The 15135-nt window shown below is 32.8% G+C and overlaps 2 pseudogenes; both read right to left on the bottom strand.

Moving 5' to 3' along the window:
* Nucleotides 1-718: 718 nt before the first annotated feature.
* On the bottom strand, nt 719-3966 carry LOC122596574 (annotated as a pseudogene).
* Nucleotides 3967-10623: 6657 nt separating this feature from the next.
* LOC122597359 lies at nt 10624-13776 on the bottom strand (annotated as a pseudogene).
* Nucleotides 13777-15135: the final 1359 nt, after the last annotated feature.

Raw genomic sequence — 15135 nt, 5'->3', positions numbered from 1 at the left:
TACTCCTCGATCATGTCACACTTGGTAGTACTTTTCATCAAACATTCAGCAAATAAACTCTCTTCACTTTACTGATTAGAAGCTCTTAAAAGCTACCTTTAGGCCTTTAGACCATTTGTAACCGTTTATCCTTTTTACCTACACTTTTTATTGGCACGTTAGCATTACCTTCTTACCTCCTTCACCTTTTCCTTTCATCTTAACCCCTCACCTACCATTTAAACCCCACTTCAATAATTTAAATAAATACACAATATATCTAATATATATACGAGTAAAACCTATTGTTTCTGTCAAACACGTACACCAACCACTACAACAACATATTAATATATAATATAATGAGTGAAAGTACAAAGAGTACAAAACAATCAGAAACAAAAAGCCGGTGATATACTGATATGTATCACCAATTCAAGCTTCGCTGATGTGTTTAACTGAATGGGTTTAAAGGTTTCATCCTCCTTCACCTGCTATGTCATCTCATTTCACCTTTCTTTCACTTAACCCTTACGAATGGTCTTAGGTTAATTGGTACTAACAAATACTGTATACGCTTCTTCCATGAGACGCCAAATTACAGACCAATCACACATAGAAATATTGCTTTTACAGCTAAAATTTAACAAGACTGGACCATTAGAGTCAAATTGTGGATTTGTGGTAAAACACAATCAGCCCAACACACAATCCTTCATGCTTCAAAACAACATGCCTGTTCACAAAAGTAAGATTAAAACCATATTAAACTTCAAACATTTTACAATCCAGTCATCACAAATCATCTCTAAATTCATAAACAACCCAAAAGGACTTCAAAAACAGAGTCAAAGCGGTCCAAACACAATCATATGTTAAACCAAAAGCTACGGAGAAGCAAATACGATTTGTGCTTTGGTAGATACGTTGATATTGTATCAATTCTTTTAGCATCTGATTTTCCTCTTTAATATCAACCCTTCTGTCAGTATGTATAAATACTGACCTGAGGATCGGTGACTTGGCCAAGATAAGCTTCATAAAATCCAGGAATGGCTTCATGTTGGTGCAGTTTGTTATCTCTATTTCATGGAGATGCTCAAAGGTGACAGATGAGTAGTCTTGCAGGTCAAGAAATTTCTTAGCAGCTTGTGACACAGCTTCCGTTGGGTTATAACTCATCTAATAAATGCAAAAAACACTTCATTAAATTACAAGATGTTACATGTTAATCATATGCAGTTATGGTATATGTAGTTATATACTATATTACCTCCATTTTAATTCTTTCTATAACCGGGGAGCATGTAGTCAACATAAAAGCAGATCGTAACTCAATCTCTCTTGCAAAGCACAATCCAGATATATGAAGATAATGAAGGTGCACTAGCGAGGTTGAGAGTTTCTGTGGCATAACACCTGCAGCAAAACACTTTATCCAAAATCCAATACAAATATTAGCAAGAATAGCTGGACATGTATTATTTAGTTGTGTGAGATAAAAATAAAATATTTGACTAATTTCTATCACCTTAATGGGATGAGAACTCATGTGGAGATGCTCAACAGAAGGCAAACATTCAAAAAACGCAACAAAGTCAGAATTCCAACATCCCACAAAATGATTTTCATCTCCAATCTGCACCAGATAAAATATATCTAAATAAAATTTCCACAGGGGCATGCTCTAAAAGGTAATTGGTTGCATATTAAGATTTAAGATAACCAACTTTGATACATTTCACACTTCAGGTAACCAAACATCTTATTTCATGGTCAAAATGTGTTACAACTTAGAATTTTTTTTGGGGGATGATGCATTACTACCTCTGACCAAGTTAAACTTTTTGATTGATACAGGAAAAAGGGATTCTCAAATTCAAAACTACCTTTAAACATGTTTTAAGGCTTAGCCAGGTCATACAAGGTTGGTCTCCCGAAATAAAAATTTAACCAAAGTAGGTTACCTGTTTACACAATCAACCCTTTCTATGATAGTAATTCTAGCTGCATTATACCAAAGTAAATCTCTTCAGAAGTGGGCAGTTGAGGATAAAACATAGAAGAACTTTCGAGGTTATGCTGACATTGTAAAAGGATAAGCTGGTCAGCTTACTAAATCCCTCAAAGGTTGAAGGAGGTTGAAATACACAATTTTCGAGTTTTAAGTACTTCAATTGCTGCAGAGTGAAGAATGATGGCAGTAGCTTATGCTCATCCCCTGCCTTAATGCAAAGATTAAAGTTCTTCACAGTTGGTTTATTTGATAGGTGACGTATGATCTGGTCAATCTCACAACAACTACTTAGTCGGGCGAGAGAAAGGGAGAAGTCGAGAATCGGACCTTGGTGTAGTAATAAGATTGGGTAGACAATGTATAAGAGTTTATACTTAATGGTTAAGTTTTTAGAAGCAACTCTCTGAAACACTTGATCATCAAACTTGAGTTTCGGCATGTTTACACAGTGATCCTTCCACTTCTTAGACAATATACTTGTCCTAAATGCATCCCGCATTGGCATAAGAGTGAGCATTGTTTGAATTATACTAGGAGGAAGGTTGCTGATTCTATCGGACATTAAATCTTTAGCTTCCATGTTACCACACTCTGGAAAATGAAGCAGAACTTGGTGACAACAAGACCTGATTAAGATCGACTGTAAGATTTTTGAACTAGATAACAATGTATTTTAACTTTCCAACAGTGCAACAGTAATTGTCTTGAAGTCTAACATGTTCAAATCACAAAACCCATAAATCCTTTGCAAAGCCTCATTGCTTAAGTGATTGATATAACCTGAATTTTATAGTATGTATCCAACTTTACATTTGGCTATCCTATGCATCCAACTTTCGAATATTGCTATTGCATGTATCTGATTTTTTCCTGATGTGAAAACTTACATGGATGTCATGTAAGCAAATGTACCACCACCACATGAATACAAAAAAATATGTGAAAATTTTTTGGGTAAAAGGTTACTATTTGTTAACTTCAAAGAATGTGAACGTTGGAAACATATAATAGAAGAATTCTAAGCTGAATACATACAAGTAGCATTTTGACTAAAGACACATACATTATCAAACATCTACGATCTATCTCTATAATAAAAAGTCAACATGATGCTAGAAGATGCAAAAACCAAAAATCCATATAGAAGCACACCAACAATAAAAATTAGGGATAATTATCCTGGAATGTAACAAACTTTGGACGAATGTCTATAGTAGGAAATAACTAAAGTTTTGTGTATTGTATGTAAACAACTTTAAAAAATGTTTATTGTATGTAAGAAAACATACGTGGCAACCATATAGAGGTGCCACTTGTCTGATTTTAATTGGTTGAATACATTTTCTTACATACAATAAACATTATTTTCGAGTTGTTTACATACAATACACACAACTTTAGTTATTTCCTACCATAGACATTCATTCAAAGTTTGTTACATTACAAGATACTTACCCCTAAAAATTATTAAAGAACGAAGCCTTAACAAATAGAACGACTAATTCTTAAACTTTTGTATCGGTAGAAACTACTAATGTGGGCATATCAATAACTAAATTAACTAAAATAGATTAAAAAATAATAATAATAATAAAATACCAACCACTTAATACCCTCTCGCGATTATAATCAACGCACTAAGAAGTGGTAATTGGTGAAAATGAAGGGGGTAAATAAACAAAGGGGGATCTACATTATACTTACCATGTAACAGTAAATTAATAATTAACTTTCATTATTACAGTATCAGTAATAATAGATATAGATATGGAGGTGTAGAAAGTACCTATAAATCTTTGAAGCAAATGCAAAAAGGATGCAGCAGCGAGAGCCCAAGTGGCTAGGAAGAATCTCTAAAAAGTTGGGAAGATCGAAAGAATTTTAATTTTAAATTATTATATTATTTTTTAATGGCGAATTTTAGATTATTTAGACCAACAATCCATCCATAATCGGAAATGATATGACGATGAAGTTTGGGAGAATGACAGTATTGTTGATGGGGTGTAAATTAGTCAAATTTACTCGAGTTTGACTCGTTAAAAGCTCAAGTTGAGCTGTTTTAAAGGAGTTAGGTAATGACAATCTTCTACTTCTATTCCTCTATTGGTATTTTTATTTTTCTTATTTATTTATAACTAGTACTAGTATATTAGTGTATTACTAAAAGATATACGAGTATGTTTAATCATAATGAATTTGTTGTAGAAAAGGGGTATACAAGTTAAGAATGATTGAAAGTAAATTTATTTTATATAGGAGTCAAGCTCAAACCTAAAAAATTAATCCTGAGCCAAGCTAGGACATTACTCATACCGAGCAAAACGAGGCGTGATCGAGCTTGACTTGTTTAGACCCTTATTGATAGGGGTGTTTTCGATAAAATTTGGAGAGAAAGATGATATCAGGATGATGAAAGTATAATTTTTTTAGAATTTGAATGAATGATTGAAAAAAACCTTATATTATATTTATGATGTCCACCTAAGTTTGAAAAAATTGTTCGGATATTAAGGGTGCGTTTAGTTCAAAAAAACTCCCCTGCGTTCCATTTTCATTTTCCAAGAAAACATGGAAAACAAGAAACCCGTTCAAATTGTATTTTTCTAAAAAAGTTTTCCTATAAAATGAAAATTTCCCTTTCCAACTTTTGCACTAAAATTAGAAAACTGTTTTTTTCAATTTTTGTTTTCACTTTTCTATTTTCCAAACCTTTTATAAACCTAAAATTAGAAAACAAGTGAATTTGAACATGTTTTCTAGTTTTTTAAAATGGAAAAATGAAAACTCCATTTTTTATTTTGAACGCGTTTTCAAAATTTTCAAGGGTTTTTTTAAAAATGAAAAACTTTTTCATTTTCTAAAAAACTAGAAATGGAAAACTTGAAAACATTTTCTTGAACTAAACATGCCCCTTTTTCCGGCCATGTGGTGTAAGTACGAAATGAAGCTTAAAAACTTATAAAAATACAAAAACCGGTCTTGCTTTTTCTTGACAGATCCGGTGTCTCCAACTCCGGTTTTATCTTATGTGGCGTGCCTAAGCCGATGTCATAGACACCGGTCTTCCTTTTTTTTAAAAATTCGGCAACGTAACCACCGACCGTCTTCTTTCTTTTTCATTTTCCTGACTATTGACACCGGTCTTAAAACTCTTTTTTTTTATGTTTACACTGAGGTATCATCATACATAGCCACTCAAGAGTTTTGTTTGAGCTCCGGCGGTAAAAATGGGGGAGGAAATAGATGGTGCGTTTGCAGAAAAATAAAGAAGATGAAAGTTGTGTTATTATCCGATTGAATAATGTTGCTTTGGAAAGGTAACTCACTCCCATCTTCTTAGATGACCCGAAACAATCGGACCCGGATCCACAAATTCACCCCCAAATCTAATCCATTGTGAATAATCTATAATATATACACATTTATGCATAGAGAGACAGAAAGACAGACCGACCAATGATGGTAATGGAGTCGGCGACGGCAATGCTAGACACGACCATTGAAGAAACCGCCGGGGAGGTGGAAGACTGTGGACTTCTAGCAAATCTAATAAAGCCTAAATGGAGTTCGAGTAAGTTGACTGGAGAAAGTTAAGGTATGGATCAATTTCACCACTTCTCCCTTTCACGGCCGTCAGTCAAGATCGATCTCACCCAACCCAGATCCGGCCTCTTCTGACCACCGTCATTGTTGCTGCCATGTCGAGTGTTGCTACTATCACTGGATCTCGCGCTAATGCTGCATTCTTGAGTTTATTTAGGTATGGAAAGGAAAGGAAAGGGAAGAGAAAGGATAGTTTTTTGCATTCTTGAGTTTTTTAGTAAAGAGAAATGGATAGAAAAGAAAGGGAATTTAAGGGGTTTTAGTTTTAAATACTTTCCTTCCAAAATGGGCTGGAATGGAAAGAAAATAACTACAACTTATGTGTTATTACTATAAAGCCCCCATCCATCATATTTTACTAATAATATGAAATGGTATAATTGTAAAGTTGTTATTACTTTCTTTTCCTTTCTTATCAACTCAAGAATAAAATACTTATTTAAGTTTTCCTTTCTTCTCATCTCTTTTTTATCCCTTCCTTTTCTTTTCTCATAAAAAAAAAATTGAGAATAGAGCATAAGTCTAGTGATGATTATGATGATGAGATGGAGATACTTGAATGAAAATTAAAATTCTTGTGAATTTGTGTATATGAATACAAATTTTGGGTATATCTATATATTTGTGGGTATATAAGAAATGGATGGATGGTGTTCGGTTAGTAAATATAGTAATTGAGAACCCACGGTAATAGATTTCATCATCACCTGTTTCTATCTTTCAATGTTATACATAGATAAGATATAGATATGGAAAGTGATATTAGTACAACTTAAATTGATTAATTTACCACAATCATGTATTAACTGAATATACAATGTGGTAAATGAATCAATTTCGGTGATACGAATATCATTTCTCTATAGATATACATTAATGTTGTATATACAGATACATATAAAATAAATGGTGATATATTTTTGGGAAGAAGACATAGGCTAAAAAACCAATATACCCTCGTGTAATGCCACATTAGATGTCCACCTAGGTTTTTTTAATAACGTGGCTTGTTGACATAGTACTTAACAGGTGACTAACGATATTATCTTTATTGAAAAACTTTTAGAAATGTAATCCTTTTAATAAACGAAATCCAAATAGATTCCCTTTATTAAGAAATTTGTGTAAAAACATTACCTTTTTATGGACTTTTCCATTGTTAATACTAGGTTAAGATCATTAATAAAGTAGATTTCCGAACTAACGCAAAACAAACTCATTTTAGATGATTTAGCTAGTTTGGTTTATTCAAGCAAAAAAGATGGTTTGGATTAAAAAATTTTTTTAACAAAAATAATCAATTTCGTCCAAATTTCGGTTCAGATCAAACTAAACTATTTACACCCCTAGTCAATATAAGGATTTATTATCTTTGAGTTAAAGATATCATTGTAAATGTTTTGTAATGAAGACCAAACATCAACGGAACTTTGAAAGCGGAAATGATTTTACATTTGTTGAGCTATTATGATGATGTGTGCCTCCAATAAAACATTGGATATCTCAAAGTATTATATGAAAATAACATTTAACTAGCTTAGTTAAAGATTATAACTCATATAACGTTAGTATCTTTGCTAATTTTGATTTCGGTGTTTTGTCTATAAAGTACTTGTTTTGTCTATAAAGTACTTGGCAGACCCCTTCTGATGCAACAAGGAGAAAAGGATAAATAATTAATCCTGTTGATTCTAATAATATACCCAGAAACAATTCTAGTAATAATCGTTGATTAAAAAGAATACCGATAATTAGACAATTTCATACACACTAACACACACTTGTGTATAGGGAGGAAAGAAAAAAACTCTTTATATCATCATCAAAAACTATAATAATAATAATACAAAATTTTGATCCCAATATATAGGCACATTTGTATTAAATAATACGGCCTTTCACCTTCCTAATTATCTAATAACCTCCCAATTATTTATGAAAAAAAAAAATTCATCAAATTCTCGAAATTTGACCGTCATCATTCTCCACCTCTTGGAAAAGAACTCGTCATCAAGTTTTCAACAAGCTTAGAACACGAATCTAAACCACAACCACCCGGATCGAAAAGAACATCAATGCGATATTTATTCGTAATAATACATATCCCAATTTCCAAAAAAACTATGTCCAATGTCTCCATGTAATAACCGATTTAATGACGATGAAGCATTAAAGTTGGAAAAAAAAAACGTAAGGCTTGATAGGTATGAAAATTGGGAATCAATGATAGATTTGTAAGATTAATATTCAAAATTGCATTTGAATATAATTGCCAAGGAATTAAATTCGACCAGTTTTCTTTGACTCACCAACAGATCCTCCAAACAATCTCATGGACCCAATAGAACGCTTTTAATATAGTTTTTATCTTTTGTTCTTCCCTGCCCATTGTATGTTTTTTCTCTAGCTCCTTGCTAGATTCATATCAATGAAAGCTCAATTTTAATGTTAAAAAAAAAAAAAACTACAATCGTCCATTCTAAATTGGTAATTCATATCACCAACCTTAAAGTAATAGATAATATCTTCCCAAATTAATAGAACCCGATGATTGACTTTCTGGAATTCCAATCCATCAAAACACGAAACAAATGAGTTACTTTTGAGCCGAACTTCACCAACATCACCATACGAAGTAGATGAATTATGACTTTTCATTCGAACTTCACCAACACCACCATTTAACCAAAAGTACCATTCATCGTCCCCGTATTCATCATATACGGCTTGTGAATCATAGATAATGTCATCATTAGGAGACATCGATCTTGATCAGGGATTTTGGCTCTGTTACAACTACCGCAGCGAGGAGAAAGGGATAAATAATTGATCCTGTTGATGCTAAGAATACCCATAAACAATTCTTCTAAAATTCGTTGATTCAAAAAAATACCGATAATTAGGCAATTTCACACACACTTGTGTATAGGGAGGAAAGAAAATAACTTTTTATATCATCATCAAAACCTATAATAATACAAAATTTTGATCCCAATATATAGGCACACTTGTATTAAGTAATACGGCATTTCACCTTCCTGAGTATCTAATAATAACCTCCCAATTATTTATGAAAAAAAAACCCCTATAAAATTCTTGAAATTTGACCGTCATCACCTTTTTTAATCTCTATGACACTTCATTTGCCTTTTTAAACTGGTGGTGCATCTTGGTTCCTGGATATGACGACTGCTAATAATTCTTTATGATGTTTATTATTTGACACTTTGACTGCTTTTACGGGCTGGATAATGGCAAATGGTATACATTTAACCTCTTTATGAAAAACTTTGAAGCTTATTTACTACTGTTTCACTTAATTTTGGGTATCTGAAGCATGATTATTTCAGAGATGAGATTTGCTTTCCGTTCCATTACGTGTAGATTCTAGCGCATACATTCTTGTTTTTCTTTTACCTATAAGAATGGAGAACTTATTTGTAGTGTCATTATGTTTGTAGTTATTGTTGATGCTTTTTTACAAGACTTATCTTCTGTTTCTCAATTTATCAAGGCAGAAGGTTTGGATGCTAAACAACTTGTTCTCCATTGTATTTGGAGAATTGGAGTAATAAGTTAATAAATATATCTCCGAAAAATTGCTTATTTTATGTGTAGCAATTTGTTTGGTTAATTTGAATGGACTTCAAGAAGTTTATACGCATACCCCTTTCCTTTTTTTTCTTATAAAAATTTCACTCATTTTTCCAGTTAACATATAAAATTATTTTCTTGCTATCTACTTATTCAGTAATAAAACAGGGTCCCGTGAAGAAGTTCTCGAACAGGCCCATGTTAGTAGCTTCATCCCCCGGGACTCATTCATGGGAACTTGGGAAGACATGATAACGTCATGGAAAGAAACCAGAAAACTCATTGCTACATTAGCATTGTGACGACAAAAAAACAGGAGATTCAAAGCCCAAAATCATAAGTAAATTTTGCTTTCCACCACAAATTTTCAGTCAGAAGTGAAGATTACAAATCAAGGAGCATCATCATCATCATCTTCTCTGACAATCAGACATAGGATCAAGGTTCTAAAGAAGATGAAAGGAAGAAAGAAGAGGTACTAACTGAGTTATGCAAGGTGTCATTGAGTAAAGTTTATGACTTTGACCCGTTTTGATCATGACGCCCGTCTACCAAATAGTGTCTGCTGGATTTTATTGACATTGCATAGCTGGATGTATAATGTTTTAGGTATCCAAGATCCAATTAAGTAAATTATATATCACTCTTTGATATTTTGTCTTCTAACGACCAAAAGTGAGTGAGACTATAAAAGCATGACCATAAACTCTGCTTTGAAATCAGAAATCTGACTTTGACTTTGGAAGTCAAACTACAGATTCCAGAGATTCAAATTCAACAAGTTAATGGATTTCACTAAACTAAAAGAATATGAGATTACATAGGGCATATATAAAAGAAACAACAATTGACACCTTGTAATAAGACATGGTATAAACTCTAATCTAATTGGAATATAAAAAAAGGGAAATAGTTAATCCTCCTAACCAAATAGCCTAATAATCCTTTTAACTATGAGATGATGACATCTGGAAAAATCAGAGGGCAAAATTAGGAAAGAGAATTAGTGGATACCACATGTCACCTTCTTAATGTATTAGGAGGATTATTAGGCTATTTGGTCATGAGGATTTATCATTTTCCTAAAAAAAAGAAGCAAAGTCGATTGGAAGGATTTAACCGTATGCACTTTGACGTTTTGTATTTCTTGATTCTATAATATGCTTGATGACGCTTAAAAACACAAACAAAAATCTCTCAGACCTGTTTTTTCTTTTTTTGTACCGGTTGTTACCAAGGGTGACCATAATCCCTTCCCCCTTGGCCTTAAGGATTTGAAGATAGATTTGACACAAGTTTTACACAAGAAAGGGTATATGAGTTGGAAGAATGTGTTACCAAAAAAGATAAAGTGGAGAGAATTATCAACTAATCAGTTCACAATCAAGTAATCAGCATAAAATAGAAAATAGTCCATATAGACACTGCTTTGTCAGATCTCTATCTTAAGCAAAACAAGCTTTCACTTAGAACTTTCATCATCACGTTCAATTGTTAACTTAGCTGAAGGTGATGCTCGAGGGAACTGAATTGAAGTAGTATCAAATCTCTAAGTATCCCCATTTGTTCATCATCAGAAACATTGTCATTCAGCACAATACGTGCCTTTTTTAGCACAGGTGATTTAGCCATGATGAGTTTTACAAATTCCATCTCAAGAGCCAAGTTACTGAACATATACATTTCCAAATTTTCAAGATGATCCAATTTCATATCAGAGTAGTCTTCGGGATTCAGAAAATTGATGGAAGTTTGTTGAACAGGCAACTTCTCATTAACATAAATCTACAACATGCAAAAAGAACGTCAATAAGTTAATGAAGCCATTAACATAAGTAATAGGATTGTTACCTTAATTTCCTCTAAATTCGGGGAGCTCCTAATGATACAAATAGCATAGGAAATTTCATCTTCTTCCATAAAACACATCCAAATTAAGTTTCTGAGATGGACTAGTGAAGTCGGAAACTTTTGTGGCATACCACCAGCTGACAAGTACTTCAATCAAATACCAATACCCAGATTAGCAACACAATCTTCTTACAAGAGACATAATCATAAATTTAAAACATACCTTCATATATTTCTTTGAGAGTTCAAAAACCTTAATTAAAGGCACACAAGGTATAAGCTTGGCAAATGTAAATTGTTGTCTCCTATAAGATCTTCTTCATAATGATCTTCATCGTAATCAGTCTACATAAAAATACTTTAACAATAACTTCATTAACTGAAAGAGCTTTATAAATGATTATATAAACCTTACCAAAATGAGTTCCTCGAGTAGATGGCAACCGAAGATAATGCATTCAAGAGTATAAGCAGAAACCGTAACATCGAAGAACCATACTCTCTTCAACTTTCTAAGTCCATTAAATTTTAACGGAGGTTCAAGAACACAACTTCGGAGATTTAAAGGCTCTAATCCTTGCCATGAAAAGAACGAAGTGGGGAGCGTGTAGATGCCTTCACTAAGAAACATAAATCTCTTCACATTATTGCTGCTTGAAAGATAAAGTATAATCTGAACAAACTCCGTTTTCATGTCAGCTTCACCAACAATAAGACGGAACTCCAACAATGGACCCTTGTGTAGCAACAAACATGGAAGATGGCATTGACAAACTTGTGTCTCTCCAACTCTCCACAGTCAAATGGAAGGTTGTCATCAAATTCAAGCTTAGGCACTCCTCTCCAACAATACCTCCATTTCTTTGACAAAATGCTTGTTTTCAATGCATCTCTGATTGGCATCAAAGTCAGAATATTTTCAATTATGCTTTGAGGAAGCTAGACTGCTTATTCTATCCAAACTTTGGCATTGAGATTTCGTCCTTTTATAACTTTGTCGTCGAGTTTTCATTGTACACCACGAGGCTGTAATCTAGGAATGCAAAACCACTAATACTTATATAGTTGCACTGCAATTGGTGCAAATATATAACTAACAGTAACGAAAACATAATAGTAAGAAATACCAGACAACCTAATTAAGCAGCGTAACCATGATCCATTTAACTAGGGCTAAATGCACCAACATGTATTCAACTTGGGACGTTTTGTTACTTGGGTATTAGATTCCAAACAGTTTATTGTTTGTATTCAACTTTTAATTCAATGTTATTTATGTATAAAACACTTTATCTCTCCAAAACCAGAGTTTTGATAACACGGCACACTAATCAGGAAACAATCAACGTGATAATATACACTAGACTCTCTGGAAGTTCAACATATAACAAACATGAAAAAGTTATCTATCCAAAATCAACAATCAACTTTCTGAAGTGTCCCAATTTCGACAACCTACCAACTTTTTGTCCCAGATGGAACACTAAATGGCCCCGAATGACACTTATGGCGGGTAACTTTTTTTTAAAATACCAAAGTAAAGCTTATATCACAGCCTGATATCATACAACAAAATCATGGTCATTATAAATTAACTGATATGTCTTAAAAAGAGATGGTTTGCATTTTTTTCCCATACATTTTATATATTTCAAAAAAAATATAACCATATATTAGCATCTTATTGTGATATAAGGTTGAATTACATTCATTTAAAGAGAAAAACAAGAGTTGCCCAAATGTGTAATCAAAGCCAACTTTTTATTTTTGAACGGCCAACAATTAGAATCATCCGCGAAATGACCCATTGGCAAAAGGTCACCTCTTAACTACAGAGCCCTAAGTGCCCCAAGTCACTCTAGATCCGGGGAATCTGCCCGCAATTAGGCACGGAAACAAATTATTGGTAAAAGCCGGGTCTCCAAGAGAGAAAGGTTTCCAATCATTGGCTCTATGTCAATTGACCTAAGCCTAATTAACAATGAGAGCCAACTTTTGACATCAAATAATAAAACGAGCACGGTCCCAAATTGGGACTACTATTAAGTATAATTAGCATGGTACCCGCACAATGCAGCGGCAGTGACGACGACGGGTGGTGATGACATCGACAACTTGGTGTCGAGTGGTGTAATCGTGTAAGTTGGTGATAGTGGAAATATTTTAAAAGATAATGACTTAGAGTGTAAATTAGTAAGATAAGGTTTTAAAGTATAAATTAATTCATTAAGAACAAATTTGGTAATCTCTAATAACTCTTTCTATATAGGGTATTTATTTAGAGTAATTTAGTATTTTTGAATATAACCATCTTCTAACACTTTCCAAAAATAGAGGGGTTGATATAATTATTACGAGTATAAAGGAGTATAGATGAGAGCCAAATTTTGAATTTAGATTTGACTCTATTTCTATTTAAAAAAACAGAGTGGCATGCATGATGTTGTTAGAAGGCAAAATGATCAAATTCTACTCAATATTTTTTTCCCAAGAAAAGTGAATCAAAATTTGGAAATGAAAATCATATTTACAACTGAAAATTAGTGAGTGCAAGGTTAGTTCTCAATTAAGCAGTCTTGGTTACTCTTATCGGGGTCGCCCGCAACTGCAAAGACAACAAAGCACAACTGCTGATTTCTACGAAACGACCAAACTTGAATCTTTCTGCCTTCTCTTAAAACCTCCTTATTGTCAGCCACAAAGTGATTCCAATTGGTGATCAAAGACATAATTGTAAGCCTGATTTATGGTCCACATCTTCAACTTCATCGGTTCATTGTACATTTGCAGCGTTGGCCCCGCCAATCTCCCCTCAATATCCTCCTCTTGTTCTAGAATTTGCTTCTCATCTTCAGTCAAGAATTCTTCTGTCAAAAGGTAATACAAATTTAATATGCATAGCTATATTACTATTTAATTACAATTGTATATGAGGAATGCAAAATTGAAAATTAGTTTAACTTTTGTGATATATTCAAAGTGTTTTTTAGTTATGTTAGTGTTTTTTAGTTATGTTAGAAGTTCATTAAAGGTTAGAGGACTTTTTCTATCATTTAGGTAAAAATGGAAGCAGTCTCTCTACGTAGTTAGATGTAAGGTTTGTTTACATCTTATCTCTCCTATACACCGTCGAGGTATTGGGGCTCAAAATCCGTAGAAGGCAGCACTGAACAATTCTTTTTTCTTTTATATGTTATGAGACAAAGTTTGTAACTTAATCTGAAATTTTATTTACAAAATGAAACGGGTATTAAAACAAAGCATTCGCCATCAAAACATGGTTGAATTACTTTCAAAATTTCTACTGTATATGCTGATATTGGGCTTATATTCACTCGATGGCCCAACTAAGGACTGTTTTCATTCTTCCGGGTCCAGTTCACTGGGGCTTAATAACAGCCAATCTAGCGCAACTATTATATCTTACTTCATAAATCATAATCTTAAATAATGAAATAAATGACTAATTACTTTAGACCTTATAAACAAAATAAGGCTACGTTTATAAGTAATTAAGTTGTGGTTTAAAGATTTTGGGTAAAAGTCGATCAATCAAGGTGTTTGGTTTAAGCTCAAGGCTAATCTCAATGGGACGATTAAATTCTAAGGTAGTATTTGTTAGGGTTTTTAATAACAAAGTCATTCATTAAGTCATCACAAATGTTAGTTTTTTTTTTATTTAATAAACAAAAATAACTTAATCAAACATACATTATTTATCCAGTCATTTTAAAATTCAATAACTTAATGGTTAAAAAAACATATACTATCGACGGATACAAATTCAATCACTTAGTGTACCTCTATGTATATCTTACTCGAACCGTCATAGGTTGAATTGGCCGGTTTTGTAGTTTTTTTAGGTATGCCTATTTCTTTTTTTTTTCAAAAAGGAAGTTATAATTATTAGTATGATTTGTATATTTTAATGTCAGCTTTTGTTGTTTGAAAACCTATACAAAGCATTTATTTTATTATAAATAACTTTTGAGCGAATTGTAATTGTATATCCGAGTTTTGATAGTAATAAGTTTATAATTAGTTTAATAGTAGTATTTTTATAAGTGAAAATTTATATAACCCCAAAC

Source organism: Erigeron canadensis, chromosome 4, assembly GCF_010389155.1.
Source record: "Erigeron canadensis isolate Cc75 chromosome 4, C_canadensis_v1, whole genome shotgun sequence".
Taxonomy (NCBI): Eukaryota; Viridiplantae; Streptophyta; class Magnoliopsida; order Asterales; family Asteraceae; genus Erigeron; species Erigeron canadensis.
This window is presented reverse-complemented; position numbering and strand designations above follow the sequence as displayed.